A 19,742-nucleotide genomic window follows, 5' to 3' on the forward strand; every position below is an offset into this window, starting at 1 on the left:
AAAAAGATAAATCCAGAAATAATGAACTCAGTATAAAATCTTTTACTTGAATAATGTCTGTGTATTTTGTATTCATGTTAGAAGTTTATCAGAGAATATATCCCAATGTAATCATCTACTTTTATTTTATTAGTGTAACTCAATCACTTGCCAGTATGTGATATTACTTTCATTATTTTTAATCTACCTTTTGGTTTCTAATTTTTCATGAATGGCAGGAGTTGTTACAGTTTTGTGTTCAAAAAAGAAAATAAGTAATGATGGGTTATTATTGATTAAATCACAGGTCTTGGTGTTTCAAATTAAATTAGATTTTCTGGCTATACTTTAGAAGTTCATAACTGACCTAAATTATCAAAGGTAAAGCATATTAATTAATTCATTACCAACATAGATTTAACAATTGTTACGTATAAAAGATTCACTTGTTATAGACCATGAATAAAAGCAGTGTTTACAAAAGGTGATTATCCTATGACATTACGATACCTACTGGAATTGCTAAATTTAAGCTTATCAGCATTTTAAAAGGCAATGTTGATTTAGCTGTAAAATTATTTCCATGTAAGTGTCAATTTATGGGCTTTCTGTCATGCTAGGATTGCTCATGAGCAACGCACAGTAACATTCGTGAGAGTTGTGTATATTGATGTGTAGCGTACAACCTTTATATCTACTTATATATTCCATACTATTTATTATTCTATAAAAATTAGAATAAAATTGTTTCTATATTTGAATAATCATTTGTGAAGTTATTAAAAAAGATGGAGGATTACTTAAAAAAAAGGTGGATTTGACCAGAAATCCAGCTCTACAAAGTTTATTAAAAATGCATACATTTTTTTTCTCCTGTATATTATGTGACTTTAAGAGGTAATCTTGGTGCTTTGTTTTGTGTTAATTCTGTGTCATGACAAAAGGTGAAATTCACTCTGGTGAGAGGGCTTACACCAAATCCTTTGAAGTGTTGTGATTAGACATATGGGAGACTGACTGATGTAGGAGTTGTGCTTTGATGGTTCCCTGCAGCAGCCATAAAGTTAATGCAAAAACAGTTGTGGTTTTGGGCTGTCCTTGACAGGGTCTTCGACTGTAGCTGTGCCTGGAGGCTCTGAGCTGGCGCGGTGAGAACCAGCTCCCGTCTGGAAGGTGCATGTGCCATATAGTGTGAGAGCAATTCCAAGTTAATTGGAAATAAATCCTCTCTCAAAAATCTGTGTGTGCTAGGATGAGACAAAATACTCACAGGAGAAGTTGACAGTGTTAGGCCTGCATTTATGCAAGAACCAGGCAGCCAGTTACATCTGCTGACCCTCAGTCGTTGTTCCTGATGCCTCCTATGAGCGTGGTATCCAAGAACGCGCTCTCCTGAGCAGATGTGATCCTTCATACGCTGTTTGCTTTGTATGTTATGATTGATGAGCTATGCAGAAACTCCAGTGGCTAAAGATGAAAGATGGTAACAAGCTATTTCTTAAACTGTTTCTCAGCTGTTAGTTGCTGCCCAGCTGAGACGCAGTTGTGGCAGTCAGACTCTTCTGCTTTGCTGCAGTGCAAGGTTAAGCAGGGTTGCCAAAACCAAACTAACCTGTCTGGCTCTGCACGGAACGGAGAAGTGGCGTGTTCTCAGTCAGGCCTGGATGTGTCACTGTTTACAAAGCTCTTCCTTACCAGCACTAACCTAACACCTCCCTAGCATGGCCTAATCTGAACCCTGCAGAACCCAGGCCAAGTATGCAAACGTCCCTGGCTGGTAAATGGTGTATCAAGTGACAGGTAAGAATGATTGTTCTTGATGATCATAACAGAGTAGAGTTTCACTGTGCTCTATAAACAAAAACAAGAAGTCAGTGGCCAAAAGCACACTTGGGTTCTAAGTGTGAGATAAGAGACGAGTTACAGATACCAATAGACAGGAGAGTAAGGAAATCATTCCATGAAAATACCATAAACTTCCTCATGCAAATGCTGAGGCTTTTTATAAGAGCGGTTTAAATTACACAGATAAGTAAGCAAGCAATTCATGAAATTAGAGAGCTGCCCTTGGCCTGGTTTTATATCTTGTCTTCATGTCTCTTTCATGTATCCCAGTAAAACCAACCTCACAGCACACCTGCCTGCAGAACTGGAAACCACGAGGGTTTTATGCTTGTTCGTTTCATTTGTGCTAAGGGCATTTGGATGAAGTACTCACTTGGAGAAAAAGAAGTGCTACCTTTTTGCGTATTTCCATGTATGCATGAGACGAGAACATAATAGATGAGATTGCGTGTTTGCTATGGTCTGGACAAAGAAATACTCATTTTTTTTCTGAATCTACCTTGATTTACAGCATGTAGTCTCAATACATAATCAAATGAACAAGTAGATGGTGGAATCAATATTTGTTGATTAATAACTCACTGACTTTTTCTCTGAAAGAAGAATGACACTATCAAATGCCCTTTAGTTAGCAGTACAAAAGCCACGGTTTAATAAGAACTGGAGCCTGAACTAACATAACTATGTGAAACGACTTACAGTCTACCTTCAGAGTCTTCTATCTACTCTGGATGATTTATAGGAGCTTGCTAAGGCATGTATATATGAAAGCCATACTAAATTTGTCTTAGTGTTAGTAGTGTTATCTTACAGTCTACATTTCTCTGCTTTTTTCTGTGCTATCACTGATTTTTTTCGTAAGATGTCTTTTACCTGCTGTCAATTTCTTTAAACCGAGCGATAGTAATTATATGGATGGGAAATAGGTTTGTTTGATATTTGGTTTTCATATATATTAGAATTGGAAAAAATGTCATGTTTGTGGTTTAGATTTTTGCCTTTTTCATGAGAATAATATGTATGTTTAATATGACTGTCCTTTATGTCTGTAACTTTGAAAAAGGCCACTAGGAGACTGATTTCTGTTCGTGTGAAAGGGCTATCATTCACCAAGATTTCTGATGAACTCTTAAAACATGTGCTTGACCGGGCCTACAGTAGAAACATTTCATTAAAATAAGAATATCGGTTTACAGGAGAAATGAGATGAATGTAGCCATACCAGCAAAGCTGTATTTTGTCTTTTGTGCATTTGTCCAACTAGTCTTCTGAGTGAAATAGGCAAGGCCTGTAAAAGCTTAGTTTTTGCTGGTACAGCTGTATCAGTTTTAAGGTGAATATGCCATCACAGCTCTGTGAGTCAGTAATCCCTCTTTGCACATTTGTTAGACATACCTCTCTGTAAATATGTGTACTGTGGGTACGAGCTTCTTTTGTCACTGTGCTACAGTGGATACTTGCAGGGTAGGTCTTTGCCTGCAGTGCATTTTATTTAGCTATCTGTCTATAGTATACATGTGTGTATATATATATATGTATGTATGTATACGTTATTCAAATGGAGGAGAAAACTGCAACAGTTCTCCTCTCTGAACATGCTTAGATTGTTTGTGAGTAGCAGCCTGAGATTTCTGGAATGATCAAAGAACAAGCTCCATTACCAGAACCTGTGCACTTTTTACACTTCTGATATATCTTGAGGTACTGGCTTAGCCATGCCTTGGCTGCTCTAGGTCTTCGTGAGCTCTGTGATTGTTCCATTAAGGCAGTTTCTCTGTGAGAAGATGCATTTGTTTCTCCTTTGTTACAAAAAAGATGAAATTCTGAATATTTGCCTCAGAACATGAGCAATATTCCTGTTTGTTACTAGTGGCAGGCTGGAATTTTTTACTCCTGGTTTTCACTTTCAATGTCCAACATGTCTGCCAGTGTTATCTAAACAAGTGTTAACTGGATAAGAGCTAGGAAAAGGACAGAAACTGTGTCAAATGTGTTTAAAGTCAAACTTCTTTTCCATTCAATAAGAAGGGAACTGATGGAATTTCCTAAAAATGTATTTTAGAAAAAAATTCTGTTTCTCATTTCAAGGTACTTAAATGACAAAATACTTATTTTCAGAGTAGTGTTCTGTTATTAGAAGAAACTGTACGTACTGCCACCTTTACAATTTCTCAAGTGTGAGTACTTCATGGATTTAGCACAGGTTGTTTTGGGAAAGGCTTAAACTTTGCTGTAAGTGAAATTATTCCTATCCCATAATAAGAATATTCTTATGAGGCGTTATAGCTTGTAAATCTTACATATGCAAATAAGCTGTTAAAAAAAGCATCTGGAGTTACTGTAGCTAGGATAATCTGTACAAGTTCTAGGAAATCCTGCCCTGCAGGGCATGGGTGGTTAGCTGGAGCTTAAGAGCATGTATATCTTAGTGGCACAGTGTTTCTTATTAACAGCAGCATTCCTTTAACATTGGTGTTGCATGATTTTATGTGCATTATGGAAGTTTTATATCTTTGCAGTAGCTCTAGTATGTTTGCTTTCATTGTCTTGATTATCTTTGGACTGCAAGTCTGCACAGCTGCACTGAAATGGGGCTAGCCATTTAATGCATACGCATATAGTAGACTACACTAGTCTGTTGAGTCAGGTTATTTTTTCTTCTTTGTTTTTTTGTAAAGCTTGTTAAAGTATCTGCAAAACATAGGACCTTGCGGCTTAAGAGCATAGGAGCAGCCCTGAGACTGGGCTCAAGACAAGATTTGCAAGTTTTATGCATCAATTGCCCTGAAAAAGTATCCTTCACTGGGATTGCCCTTAGGAATGGGGGAGAGGTTTTGATATGCTGTTTGTATCATGTCCTAATTCAAAGCATGAAAAAAATAGCAACTCAGTGATATGAAAAGTATAGTATTAGCCAAATCATGCAGTTGGATCTGAGGCTGAAACTTCCACCTGGCTCTGTGCTGGTGCATGCCTGGAGGAGGGGGGCGGCGCTGTGGAAATCTGATTGTTATTACTCTGAAGATGTGAATGGATCTGCGTAATTGAAAGAACTGAGGAGAAAGGCCAGAAATGCTGGTGGGTTAGCTGTCTGGACCTCGCAGTCCCACCAGCCCTCCCTGGCCCTCCCCGGGGCCTCTCCCCAGGCCCAGGACCCCGTTTCAGCCCAGCCCGGGGCCTTTGGCTCGTGGGCGAGCAGCTGCCCTGGCAGACACCTCCCCCAGGGCAGTCTCTGAGAAATACAGGACAAAAAGATGTGGTTGCAATGACTTGCTCTGCCATCTGTGGAGGGAATTTTAGAAGGAAGTCATATCTTTTTTTTTGTCCCATGTATGACTTACTTTTTTTATTTGCTTTTTTTATTTTGGTAAGCGTTATGGCTGTTTCACTCTCCTGTACAGATCACTGTACACACAGTATGCAAAATATAAGCATTAAGGGAAGAGGAATAATGAATTTTCCCTTCTGTATGTCACAGGTCTTAGATCTTTTCTTCCAAGAAAGAAGTCCTAAAAGGAGTATATCTCTATCACAGATTTTTAGGCTTTGAGTAATGTGTTCATACCTCTCCTGGTATGATTGAAAGGCCGGAGAGTGGGTCTTTTGGTGGATTATGAAATGGAAACTAGTTGGTTCTGAGATTTGGTCATGGGGAAGCCCATGTTTGTGTAAGAGGTATGTTGGGGGAGTCCTAGAAGTAAACTCTGTGATCCTTTGACTACAGTGGGCTGGGGATTTTTCAAGGTATATGCAAAAAGGTGCAAAGGTAGTTGGGTACGTAATGAGTTTCAAACTTTGGTTATCGGAAGTGGAGAGGATGAGTGGGAAGAGAAGACCCAAACTTAATCTATCTGTGGATGGGCATAGATATTTTCTTTCCCAGCCTGCAGAGTTTGCATTACCAGTTTACAACACACATTTGTTCCTAAATGTAGCTTGGCAGCACTCTCCGCTGGTAAAGACTAGGTGTCATCTTTTATGAAGAAAGAAACAGATTTTAACTAGAATTTTTGCCAACACCATTGTTTGAGGGATATTTTAATTATGCCCTTTTAAAATACTAATCAGAAAGACAGTTTGTTTATAATAACACACAACTACCCTTTAGTGTTACATAGTTATGTAGTGTTAGTGTATGTAGATTGATACAAACGAGATTTAAATGAAGTTGAATGGCAAAAGTTACATTCCCCATTCTTGTGTAGTACAGAGGGATTCAGTATCAGTACTGATGGAAGGTACAGCACTTCCAGTTTGTCAGCACTGTTAATTCCTCAGTTGGTTCCTATAGTAATTATGCATTTCAAAGGCTCAGAGAGAGTTTTAACTTTGATTCCTTACCATTTGCCTGCTTTCCAAAGTTGTGAAGCATACCTTTATACTTTCTTCTTCATTTCAGGTTCTTTTCTACCTGTTTTAACATTAGCTAGCAACTCCTTTCCAGTAATAATTGCAAACAGAAATACATTTTCATGCTCCTAATAACTTGTTGTTGTTTGTTTTCCTTTTAGTGATAATTAAATAATTTCATTGGCTTTTCCACTTTTCCACCCAAATTATAGTTTCTGTAAAATATGAGCATTATGGTCAAACAAATTGCTGTCAGGTATGCTAAAGAAATGCATTATTTTAAGAGAGTCAAAGGCGGGGCCCTCTTGTGGTGTTATTTTGTTGTTTCTTCTTGTGATGTTTTGAAAGACTTTTTTTTTTAAGCTTGTTTCCTGCAGAGTTGGTTGTTATTGGGAAATAGTGTAAAGAGAAGTGTGCTATTGAAATACCTTGCATACGTAAGAGGGATTTCTACATATCATGTAAAGGTAAAAAATTTCACAGAGTTTGCTCCAAGCTCTCTGAGCTTGTGTCATGTGCAAACTGATCATACATTTGACTTGAGTGCCAGCATCTTTTAGGGAGAAAACCTGTAAGCAAAACAGGTTGGTGTCTGTCGAGAACTGTGTTGATACAGTGAAGTCTTAGTGGAGTAGGTCTGTCAGCTAATATTGCTACAATTTAAGCACCATTAAAAAAATTCTTGCCTTAAACTAGGATGTTTGTTTGGAGCGTGTCCAGACCAGAGGAATGAATAACTGCCCTGTTGTTTCATAGCTTTCCCTGTTACAAACATGTCATATGCTTACATCAATATGTTGTGGATTTGTAAAACATATACATAAACATGGTACATATTGTGCTTTTATGATGTGATACGTATCTAAGTAGAGCTGTTTTTTAATTATTTTAGGGCAGAACTTTTAAGGCCTTTTATTCACATCAGATGTGGTTACGCATTTGCTTCTGTCAGTTGCCGAGCGGGACAGAGGAGTAACTACGTGAGCTGTTCATCACTGTCTTCTGCCAGGGTGTCACCCCCTCGGAGCTGCGGTTGTGACTGCAGGTGTGTTCACACCCCGGTCCACTTGTGTGGGAGCTAAATCAGCTTGTAATAATAGCTTTTCTGTAACCTGCATCATTTTGACAGCACTGTATTAGGGAGAAAGTAAATTTATGGCAGAATATTGTAAACTGAAAAATACTTATTGAAATTAAGATTGCATTTACGGAAGGACTTCGTTAGAATCCGTTGTATACGTTGCCCTTTCATTATGTAGAACAATTCCTGCAAGATAACTGTAGGTGAATACTGTGTCTTGAATATCGATGCTGGTAAACAAAATGTGAGTTGAAATATGATGTCATTTTTGTTGCTTGTGCAATTGCTCTGGAGTGACTATGGAAAATACCAGAATTGTGAAGAACACCCATTAAGACCCTGATTTAGCATGGGTGAAAGTTACTGGTCCACACCGTGAGATTTCTCGTTGGAAAAGGTGTAATGCTGCAAACAAAAGTTTAAGTATCTGTAGCTAATGCTCATATTATCACTAGAGGGCAGTAAATACAAACACTGAATTATGTATTTTACCCGAAAGCTTTTTTTTTTAAAATGAATAAAGGAGCCTAACTTTGTATTAAACAATTCAGCTGCTAAGTTGTACTATTTATTCCCTCCTCCAAATAATTCAGAAGAACTTTTTCATTTCAGTCTCCTCAGCAACATAAAATACTCTTACTTAATTCATGAGAATTATGTATCGTGTCTCCAAATAAAATGACCTGTAAAACAGTATAGCTCAGGCTATTCCATTGTTTTTAATGAATATACTTCTGAAAACCAGGAGGCTGTGAAAAGGCCTTTTCTACAGCAGCATAGTTATGCTACAGTTTTGAACCTTAAAGCTGAGACTTCTTCAGAAGGGCTAGGTATTTGTTCCAATTACAGCCATCCCTAGTTAGACCTCAGTGGAGTTCATCTCTCCTTGACACCAGGGTAAACCCCCGTTATCTGCACCACTGCAGCCGGTTTGGTGTGTGGGCACTGATTGCTGCAGTTCCTGGCACAACTCCCAGGGTTTGTAAAATCCCTTGAGGTTTTTCATTAGGCTCTAAATTTTCTCCCCTTCCAGTAAGGGAGACTTAGGTGGAACTCAGAGAAGTTGGGTGAGGCTGGTTGATTCAGGGTAGTTTCCTTGTCCCTAGCTGTCCTGCTGCATTTTTTTCCAGACCAGTCTTGACTGTCTTGTGGCTCGGTTGAGTCCATCCCTGTACCCTTGCTTGCTGGATGAAATGACTGTACTTTGCTGCTGTCGTCTCCCTGTGCTCAGCAGACTTTCCATTTTGTGGGGAGGCTCTCTGCTGGGGCTCCTGCCAGTATAAACTGTAGATGAAGTTGGCTAATTCTATGAAAACAGTCATGTTTGTGACCAGCAGGTGATTATTGACATAGGTGATTATTGCTGCTCTCTGGTGCTTGAAGATCAGTATAAAAGTGTTTTTTTCAGACAGAATTCTCATCTGGTTCAGGAGATACAGACTACATGTTCCTGTTTATAACATGCAGGACCTTGAAAACTAAAATCTGTGAAGTATTTAGCTGTTCTCCTCTTTGTTTTACTTTTTCTCACTTACTAGATGGTAGGCATTGCATCCAGCATCCTTGTACTCAGGATTGATACTCAGACATCCCTTTGGAGGTTCATAGCACAGCTTGGTAGTCAGTCCAGGGGACTGCTTGATAGTCAATCCAGGGGATTGCAGGTGAGAATTAAAAAGCACTGTTCTGCCTTCAAAGCTAACCACATTTCTGCTCGAGTTCCCATATTACCATTTGCTGACCTATGGAAGGAAAGAGTGAGATCGTAAATTATGTCTCCTGTGGGATAGTTCAAAAGTACTGCAACTGAATCAACAAGCTGGCTCTTGAGCCTTCTTCACATCCTTTTCCTCAAGCCTGAAACATTGCCATCTCGCTTTCCTGTTGACTGAGCCTTCAGGAACCTTTGCTTGCTAGCAGGAGCCAGAAAGGAACATGGATACTTCACTTCAGAGGCTCAGGATTCATCCTAGGCCTCTGAAGAAGCAATAATTCTCTTCATTGTCCCTGTCAGTAATGTGTTTCTGTATATCAGAAGCCCTGCATTGGATATGTGGAAAAATGGCCTTTATTTGAAATTTTTGCATCCATAGGATCCAAGCCATAGGATCTTTTGGTTCGATCTGTGTGCTCAACAGTGGTTACATAGGCATCTGTAGGTGCTTGTGGTAAATCATGTGCATCAGTGATGAATAAAAGGATTAGACCCTCACTTATTTTGGTGATTTATTTATAATTTGTAGGTTCACAAAACACACAGACTTTCTTTTTTTGGAGGGGGAAGCAGGGTAGGGAGTGCAGTATCACTAGAAGATGTTCTGTTGTGTTTCTTTCCCCTGTGACTCTGTAAACTCTTCCAGAATTCCTGCTTTTTAGAGTGCAACCCACCATGTGGTATGTGTGGGCTGTGCTCCTTGTCACTGGGTCTGTAACTTCGTAGTAAACTGCCTTGAATCACAGTTTGAGAGTGGCATCAACAGACTAAACAAATGGCTCTCTGTGATTTCTGTACCCTCATAATTTTGATTTTTTCCAATTTTCCTATTTTCTGAAAATTTTCATAGTATCGACTTACTTCCAGATCATCAGTGAACAAAACTGAGTACCGTAACATAGTGCCGGGTCTCGTAGAACCTGACTTAAAACTGTCCCATTTGATGAAGACTTCCTGTTGACAGTTGTTAGAAATCAGTCAGTAATCATGTTCTTAACCCATTTATGTGTCCTACCTCAACATTAGGATTGATGTTGCAGACTAATACACACCACACAGTACTAAGTCAAATGCCTTACAACAATCCAAGAATAGTGCATGTTCAAAGACTTAAAACTGCATTGACTGGCATTAATTATATTCCTAACTCTTAATTCTTTATCAGGCAAATGCCAAAAAATATATATTTCAGTTTTTCCATAGTTTTGCGCAGGACTGATGTTTTGTGAAGTGGCCTAGGGTTACTCAGCCATCCTGCTTGTAAACTGTAGTTGGCCCAGTGTTAACATTTTTGCAGTCTGTTGGAATTTATCCTGTTTTTTCAAAATTTACTAAAGCTGAACATCACTGCTCCTGGGATTTCTGCCACCTCTTTTATGACTCTTGTGGAGAAAGTTATCCAGGCTTGTTCATTAAATAATGGCTATCACTTCCTGTGGGCTCTAAGAGATTTGATCATCTTTCTGCCTTTCAAGGTCATTGTCTTATTTCTTTCTAAATATGCAACAGTGCTTATTAGAAACTTCCTTGTTTTCTGAATTTTTTATTACTTGGTAATTATCATTCCAAATTATACTTTTCTCATTTCCATATTCTTTTCTTGATGAGAACAATTGTCAAAAAATGCCAGTGTTGCCCCCACACTCACCCCTTTTATCTTCATGGATGTACATGTGTATGAAAACAAGAATTTTCCTTTCAAGTTGCCAAATTTCCATTAATCTCTAATTTATGATTTCCTTATCTCAGATTACTCTAGGTATTTACTTGTGTGTGGCAACTATTTGATATATACGTCTACCCACCACAACCTCCTCTGAAGCTAATTAATCACTTGTTCCAATTTGGGAATTGAGGATGAAAATCAGCAAAAACAATTACTGTAAATGAATGCAGGTGTGAATTTTCCAAGTATAAATTCGAGGTAGTCAGTCATACTTTTCCATGTAGCCAAAGCCAGAGGGCATATCTGCAGAATCAGTGAAGTCATGCTGGTGAATTATATCACAGCAATTGGTACTTTTTATGAGATTGAGATTAGGAGTGTCAGAAAAAATCATACAAATTAGGAATAAACTGTCAATATCAGTATCATTTCCTACTACCAACATAGTTATTTTGCTACTAAGACAGAATATACCATATAGGTACATTGGAGGACAAAGATTGTCATGATTTTGCATGCTACAAGAATTTCGCAGATTCAGTGAGGTATGCATGTAGTTTTCCTACAGACTTGTAAACATCTCAGGAAAAGATAGAAATAAGAGAAAAGTCCACATGAACCATAAAATCTCCTTAGAAAAAATAAAACCATCTAGCTAATAGCTTTAGAGATAACATCCTTCAACAAATTCAATAAACTAGAATGCAGTAATTCTAATGGATATATTTTTGTCTCATACAGTGGTGGGGAAAAATAATCAAAAAAAATGTTTATACATTCTAAGAACCTAGTGTAGTTTATATAACACCCTTTTAAAATATTCCTTATCTAATACAACCTCTGTTGTTTTTAGGACAGTTGTTGTTAAGATTTAACCAGAAACCAGCCTTTGAAGTGCTGAGTAAGAGAAGTGATGAAAAACCCTAGCTTTGCAACGTCCACTCTTACTGCCTATTTCAACTGAGCTGTCATACATGCATACATGCTTAACTTGTTAATTAGCCAGAAGTAAATGGCTGTTATTATATGATCTTCTAAGTCATGATATGAATGGCTTAAGGCTTAAGGAATGGGGACTGTCCCAAGAGCATCCCTGAAGAGTTTTCTTGGATCATTTTTCTTCCCTTCTCCCCCTCCTGGGTAGGCTGCAGTTCTTTTATGGGTTTGTGCTAGTACTGGAAATCTTTGTGGAGCCTCTAAATCTGGAAATTCTTGGCTGGGGAAGAATCTAATTCCCTGTGCCCAGGGCTGCCTGGTCCAAGCTCGTCCATCTCGCCCTGTGCAAAGCGGCAGCGAAGGAGGCAGCGTGGTGGGGGCACTGCAGCTTCATGCTACTGCCCCCCTTGTTCCCAAATTGCCAGGCAACTGTTTGAGCTTATTTTCTCCAGCTTCAGAGGGGTCTTTAGCAGTCATTTTTTAATGCTGTGATTTTTTTGAGATGGGGTGGAAGGTAATCTTGCAGTGTATTTAATTTGAGAAATCAACAAAAGTATTTTCAATTCGTAGAGTTGATATTGGGTAGGTGGCAGCAGTGCTCTCTTGCGGGTGATCTGAAAACAATGCAACACAGATGTGAAGCTTTGTATTTAGCATTACAAAGCTGAGCTGGAACAAACAGGAGAAATATTTTCCAGAAATACTTTTTAGGCTATTTAAATGTCCCCCTGAGTCTCTGATAACCCAGATCTATTTTCAGAAATTAATAATCTCATAGCCATGTTGCTATTTAGATCCAGGGCAGGTATATTAGTGTATATGATGTGTTCATTCACATTTTCTTTGTTTTATGTATTTTAAGGAAAGCATTATGTTTTCCATATGAAAATGCATTATATATGCACTAGATGACTTCTTGACTGTATCCAGTTGTCACGTTGCTATACATTTCTCTCCTGTAAGGAAGAAGTTTTTTAATCTCATATTTTCCCCTATAGATTTTTCCAGGTTCGATTCTTTTTCAGGCACTCAGTATTGCTGACATTGCTGTGTAGCATCACCCAGAGAAGTAGAAGCCACTTCAGCCAAAAGCTCCCTTATGACTGTTGTCGGTCAGCATCTTCCAATGAATCAGCAGTGTGGGCTTCGGCTGAATGCTGCACCTCATTCAGCTTGTCCTTAGACATTTCCTCATTGTCATATTAGGAAACTCTCCCTCCTTTTGATACAACAAAGACTCAGAAATTTGCCGCAGTAATGCATACGCCTTATATAAAATGGTGCAAGATAATGTATTCCTCCTTTTAAGTTTTGGTCTCTGAATGGCAGATGGTGGGATATTTTATTTAATGCTCTGAGTCAGCTCACTGACACACTTCACTTTCAATTAATCCTTTTTTTTTTTTTTTTTTTTTTTGCCTGTGAGATATAGCTGTAATTGATTATATTACTCTGCCAAGGCAGAAAGAGCAAAAGTTGAATAAATGCAGTGAGAATTTGAGGATTCTTATGTCTTTGTTCTGACTTCTCCGTGGAAACTTCAAACTTACTGGGAATTGTAAGACTCCACACATGAACTGCTATATCTTAATAATAATTGCTTTTATCTGCTAACATAAAAAGCAGCAGGGACTAGCAGACTGGCCTAATGGGCTGAGCAGATCATTTTATAGTCCAGATGGCATAAAAGCGAAAAACATTTTCATTGTTAACAGTACATCACAGTTGCTCAGGAATCCTGATAGTCTTATTTCTCTGTTTTTTTTTTAATATTGTATAAAACTCATATATTTCCCTTCCATGTAAAAAGTTAAACATTAGGCAAGCTGCATGAATATACCGAATACTCATTTTAACTGTAGTGTATCTGTTGAAGAGACCAGGCAAGTACTACTGAAAATCAAAGAGGTTAAACTAATTATTTTTGAATGGAGTGAATGCTGCAGGCAGGGATGCCATTATTAAATGGCATTTGCCATAAGAAAGAAGAAATACCCCATTCCCAGGAGAGGCACCCTTGCTGACCAATCGGCGATGACCATGCACCATGTCGCTAGCCCCCTGCCCTTATCTTTTCGGGTGACATGCTATTGGCTGCTAGTTAGGCTCTGTGGGAGGGATTACTGACACTGTTTGTGGCTTCCCCTTCAGGTCCTTATTTGGTAGCTGTTGATAGAACAAGTCTTTCCAGCAGCTGAGCATCTTGACATACATTATTCATTAAGTCCTGGTGTTCAGGAAATATGCATATCCCTAGCTCTTCAGATATTTCTTCAACTCATGCAATCTGTCTCTTCAGCCTAGCCTCTGAAGGTCTGGAGTTTTACAAATGGCATTTGTACAATCGGAAGACCACACGTTTGGATTTCATTGCAGAATGTCTTGTATGCACCTAATTGCTGAGAACCTGAAGATCAGCAAAAAGAATTAAGAGGGAAAAAGAAGGGATCTTTCTTCTCGAAAGTCTTTTGCAGTATCATATAGTGACGAACTGAATAGTTTAGATTGGTAGTATAAAAAAATCAAAAATGCCTGAGGCAAACTATTTACTCTCAGTTTCTTGGGGCTACATAAAGGTAGGATTTTATTTTGCCTTTTAAGAACCTTGATATGCAGTGCATGATTGCATGGTTATTGGATAGCATGTGTATTTGTGGGTAATATGACTACAAGTAATATGACTGTAAAGACAAAAATCAGAAAAGCAAGCCTTTGTTCAGCAGTGAGAATGAACTGCACAGTGTACAGTCCTTCTCATAACCTGTGCTGGGACTTATAAAATAGTGTAGCTGTAGTGCATAGTTAGACCAGATATAAAGCCAAAAGTCGTCAGTGGAGTTGTAGTCTTATTTTTCTTTTTTTTTTTTTAAGATTATGCTACAAAGCTATGTTTCTGCACATTAAAGGATTTCACAAAATAAACCTGAGATACCATATAATAGGAGGGTGCATGATTAAAGAGAATAGGCTGAGGATAATGGATGAATGTATGACTCATACTGGTTTTCATATCTGAAGAAATGTGCAATTATCAACAGTATGCTCAAGCAGCATTTTCTGGTAACCTCTGTGAATGTGTGTGTGTGTTTGTGTGTGTGTGAGACAGCTTATTGATTAAAACACTGGGAGACTGAAAATTGTCTTCTAGTATTGATCAAAATTGTTATGTAGAGCAGCGTAGAAAGCTTGAAACTGCAGTAGTGCTAGTAATTAGAATTAAATGAGCTTTTAGCTCTTTCATGGAAAAGTTTTGCATGGTGAATTAATATGTTAGCATACAGAACTCAAATTCACTTAATACAGAATCACGTTTGGGCTTTGTGTTATCCTTATTTACGTGATTGTCGTTAACAAATGATGTTGCCTTTATAATTTTGTTTATGAAGTGGTAATAAAATCATCCTATGCTTGACATAGAAAGCTGTTCCAAATTATCCTGTTTCAAAGGAAATTCTCATTTCCCCTGAACTGAATAATGCAAGAGTTGAATTCGATTATTAATAAAATACAAGCATTGTGTTTGCACATGACTGAATTTCTTATGCCGCCTTGTATTAATACCTAATTTCATCATTGATTTTTTTTAAAAGGTGGAAATGCAAGACCCTCATTAGGTCCTTGTGACCATTCTCAGCTAATGCCGAACTGTTACAGTATATTCTCAAGGATTTCGTTCAGTCATCCATGAAGAGATTGGATTCCATTATGCCAGTTAGATGGGTTCCCTTCTCATTTACCAAAAAAATACGATAGATTCAGCCAAAAGTGGAACATTTGTTATAATTTGCTTGGAAACATTTCCTGGAATGCCATGCAACTGCTGTGTTGCTCCTACTTGCTCCATCACAAGTATTCCATCACAGATCTTAAGCAAATTTTCATTCTTACTCCCAGCCTTTAAAATGGAGAGATTTTTTGCTAACTGAAGTTCACAGAGAGTATGATAGCTGTAGCTGATTATGTATGATAAAATGTCTTCTCTACAGACAGTGTCTTATACTGTGTATAGACAATGATTTTAGTTAAGGAGCTATTTGAATACGATTTTAGTACATGGGTTTTTAAGGTCACAATACACACATTTTAGGAAAAAATGTGAAGACAGGCAAAGATGATCTGCTTTTTCTTACAATCAGAATTTTAAAATGTAGTGTGTTCTGGAAATTTGGAGGAAGAACGCAATGCCTTAGTCTCAGAGATCATTACAACTATTTACATCCCCGACTACATAGATATTTTGCATAGTAATTTCTGTATGTTTCAGGCTATACTTTATCTTTTGTTAAATTATATTTGAGAGAATGATTGTCATGATGGCATATTTCTCTCTGCCTTTCATTGAGTATCCTTCTTTGAAGCAGTAAGTACCACTTATCACAAAGCCAGGTTTAGAGATATGTACCTCACTATAGCTTATGTATAAAAATCTGAGCATGACCTTGGTATTTATTAAACACCTGGGGTTCAAACTGAAACCTTTATTAAGAATGCTATTGAAATCGAAGATAGTTTTACATAGCTAGGCAATAAAAACAGAAGACTTGCATTAATTCATATGGCTGGCCTGTATTAAGCTCCTTGACTCATTTTTATAGAATATAAGATTTTTTAAATCCAGTAAATAATACAGTTTCTTCCCTTTTGAGTTTTAAACATCTTTTAAAATAACAACAGATGTTTCAGAAAGAAAATATGCTGTCATATAAGTTTAATATTCCAAGTATTGCATGCACACTGCATGTATGTATTCTATCTCTGCAAGTTTTTAGAATTTTTTTCTAGAAGGGAGGCAGCCAGAAAGGTCAAAACTGCGACCTGCTGCCTTGTGGGTTTGGGGACACGTGCAAAGAGCATGACAGGAGGGCTCCAGCTCCTCCTGAGCGTTACGGACCCACCACACAGGGGCTTGGAGCACAACTGACTCTCAGCCTGGAGGACACGCAGGAAGGGGCCTGCTGGTCCGTGGACTACCTTCCTCCCTCAGCTTCACCTTCAGTGCCGTTGCCAAAGGTTGCAGTGGAGGCTGCCACTTCCACAGTCCTTGAGAGGCAGCAAATCATCCCTTCAGAAGTGGAAGGCCTGGGCGGACGAGGCCCTCGGGGCATCCCCGCCGCGGGTGGTTCGGCACGCTTCCTCTCCCTCCACAAGGAGCCGCAGACTGCACGTTCACTTAAGGCTTCTGTTACCGAGTCAAGAATTTTATGCAAAAAAATGTGAGAAGGTCTAAAGTGTAATCAGTAAACTCCATATATGTTAAGCACACACTTTTCAACACTTTTTCATGGCCATGAATTCACTCTGTAACTGCATCTTCTCCATGTCTTTAGACTGGAAGTTTCTTGCTCATTGATGCGAACTCTCCCCAAAATCATATCAGTGCACTGGAGTACCATCTGGGAACACTATTACTGCAGAAAACTGTCCACATTTTTTCAAAAAACCTTTGCTAGCATCAAAAAATGGTATTTTTCCCCACAAAAACATTTAATAATAATAATCATAGATTGACAGCAGTAACATATGTGCAGAGATGTGCACACATTGGGCTTCAGCCCAAAAGGACCTAAACTAGCTCGTTCCTCAATTTGTAACCTGTTCTTTGGAGATGACCACTATTTAGGAAAATGTCTTAGTCTCATCAATGTATGCACATTTATTCTTGTGTATCGGAGTTCTAACTCTATCAGACTTTATATAGATTCTTAAACTGAGGTGAAAGTGCACACGCAGTTTTGTTGCTTTGGGAAATTTTTGATTTTGTGCCTGTGATATTTTTTCTATGATGAGAGTAAAAGAAAAGCATTAAAATAAAATAGAAACAAGTAAAATAAAACAAATTCTGCTGAAAGAATTGTTTTTAAATTTTTTTTCAGTCAAAACTTTACTGAACTCTGTTGCCGCGACATCAATATTCAGCAGCAAAGAACTGCGTAATTGACTTATTGGACATTTTAAAGCCTATCGATTCCCAGGGGAAAGTTCCTAGACTATAGTCAATGGCTGTGATGTACCAAAGAGTCATAGATGTATCATTTTTCCAATCTAACAATGCCTAGAATGTAAAGTTGGAAAATCTTTCTTTCTGAAGAAGAATTCGATGTATGCGTGGTTCAGCCGAAAATGTCTACTTCCTGCCTGTGCTAAGCTGCCAATATCATAATTGAAGCATATGACGTAATATATACGTATTAGTAGCAACAGTTGTGGTATATTATAATACATTTTCTTCATCTAGGAAAGTATACGGTATTCTGATTTTTACAGTTTGTTACATACACTATTATCTTTAACATGTAATATTAGTGACAGGGGTTTTTAATGTTTTACTTGGCTTGTTTTGAATCAAGTGCCAAATGTTATTTCTGAGATGATAAATTGTAAGAATATGGACAGTCTAGCCAAGTTTCAAGCACTTAAAAGCGGCATTTTCTGGATGACTGAAACAACGTTGACTCACAGGAGTAACAGAATCTTCTCTGATTTGCCGTGAGATCTTGTGGGAGCCACATGAGAACTAGGTAGAGGTTCATTCTAAAATAATAACACAGAGATGTATGAAAATGTGGAAAGTTAATGCTCTGAAGCAACATTCAGCCTGTGGATGGGTGCACTTGGGCCCAAATGAAGTTTTGAGAACTCACTGAAATCAGCAAGATTTTTTTATTTAGGAAAAAGAGTCTTTTCCAAAAGACAGGCTATTAAACATCAGATATTAAGTAACGTATAGATTTACTAAACCAGGCTATAATCAGTAAAAATGTCTGAACTTCTCTATCACTGTTGTCTCTTTTTTTTATGTTCTCAAACAGTTTTTTGTGCTCTTCTTGTGTTATGTTTTTCCTGATGTTATTCACTCAGCAGCAGCAACTTTATTGTCCTGCATCAGAAACCGCTGTCTGCATATGGTCTTCAACTTCACATGTTTTAGTGTGGATGACAGTCATAGGGCTTTGTCATGTTTAATTAAAAAATAAAATCAAGCAGTCTTCTAAACTCCTGCTCAGTCCAGATGTTTTCAAAATAGGTATCAATTAAAGCCGTTCTGGTGTTGCGTCAGCAGCTTGTGAAGGAATGTGAGGAAGTGGTGCTTCTGCGGTTCTTGAGAGCCAAAGGCTTCTCGCACTGAATTCGCTGTTAGTAGGAGGGCTTTGCAGAAGCTGGGAGACTTGTTTTATTGTATGCCCATGTTCAACAGCAAGGAAGCACACTAATTACATGGAGTGTAATCCACACGTTTCATGCTGAATGTTTTGGTGACTTACGGAGGATGACAGGAGGTGAGAAAGCCAGGCTTTGCATCAGACCAGTTAGGGGCGTAGGACTGGAAGCTGCCATGCCCCTTTTAGTCCAGTAGTAGTCATCTGTATTTGTGGACATCCATGCAGTAATTGTTTAGTTGGAAATTCTTAAAGAACATCTACGCCATAGGTTGCTAAATGATTCCCAGTGCTCGATAACAAACCTCAGAGATCAAAAGCCAAAATTAGATTTACTGCAGGAAGACGGCAGAAGAGATTGAGGTCATGATGATGTATTCCATCTCTGCATTTATATGGTATTAGTTCACTGTAACTCAGAAATGGACCACACACTAAGGCACAGAGGAGGGCCCAAACCCTCTCGCAATGGTTCCTGCCAATCTGACCAGGTTGAAATATTTCCTCCTAGCTGCCAGTACTCCCAAGTAGTTGGAGAGTTCCTAAACAGCACTTACCATCAACTCAGTTACTACATGGCCTTTTTTCAAAGTGAAGTGGGGAAAGCAACCAGTAGTGTTGCTCTGCAGCTGCAAAAACAATATAGCAAAGCTGGACATCGTCTAAGAGTGTTTATCAGGAAAAAAATGGACATAAAGACCTGTTTTGGGGGGTCCAGTTGAATTAGCTGAATTAAATTAAGAAAGAGAATGTAGGTGAAATATTGGAGAGGTAATGGATGGATTCATTACGGGCCTGGAAGTTAATGCACTCGTGTCAACTTCTGACTTTTTATTAAGATTCCTATATGTGGTATTTAATTGAAATATGCAGTTTCTGGTTACAGTCTGCAGACAAGTAATTCTGTGAGATGTTCAGTTTTTACCTTAAATAATTCAGTTTCTTATCTTCATGATTGCATTAAAAAAGCATGCAACCATGACTTAAGTGCACGTTAAAGGTTTAAAGAAAGGT

General features: G+C 38.3%; 1 protein-coding gene across 5 annotated transcripts in view; it reads left to right on the forward strand.

The window, feature by feature from the left end:
* LOC112995758 (3',5'-cyclic-AMP phosphodiesterase 4D) overlaps positions 1 to 19,742 on the forward strand; it is a 604,531-nt gene that overhangs the window by 565,002 nt on the left and 19,787 nt on the right. The gene's annotated exons all lie outside the window — the stretch shown is intronic.

The sequence above is a fragment of the Dromaius novaehollandiae genome, chromosome W (assembly GCF_036370855.1).
Source record: "Dromaius novaehollandiae isolate bDroNov1 chromosome W, bDroNov1.hap1, whole genome shotgun sequence".
Taxonomy (NCBI): Eukaryota; Metazoa; Chordata; class Aves; order Casuariiformes; family Dromaiidae; genus Dromaius; species Dromaius novaehollandiae.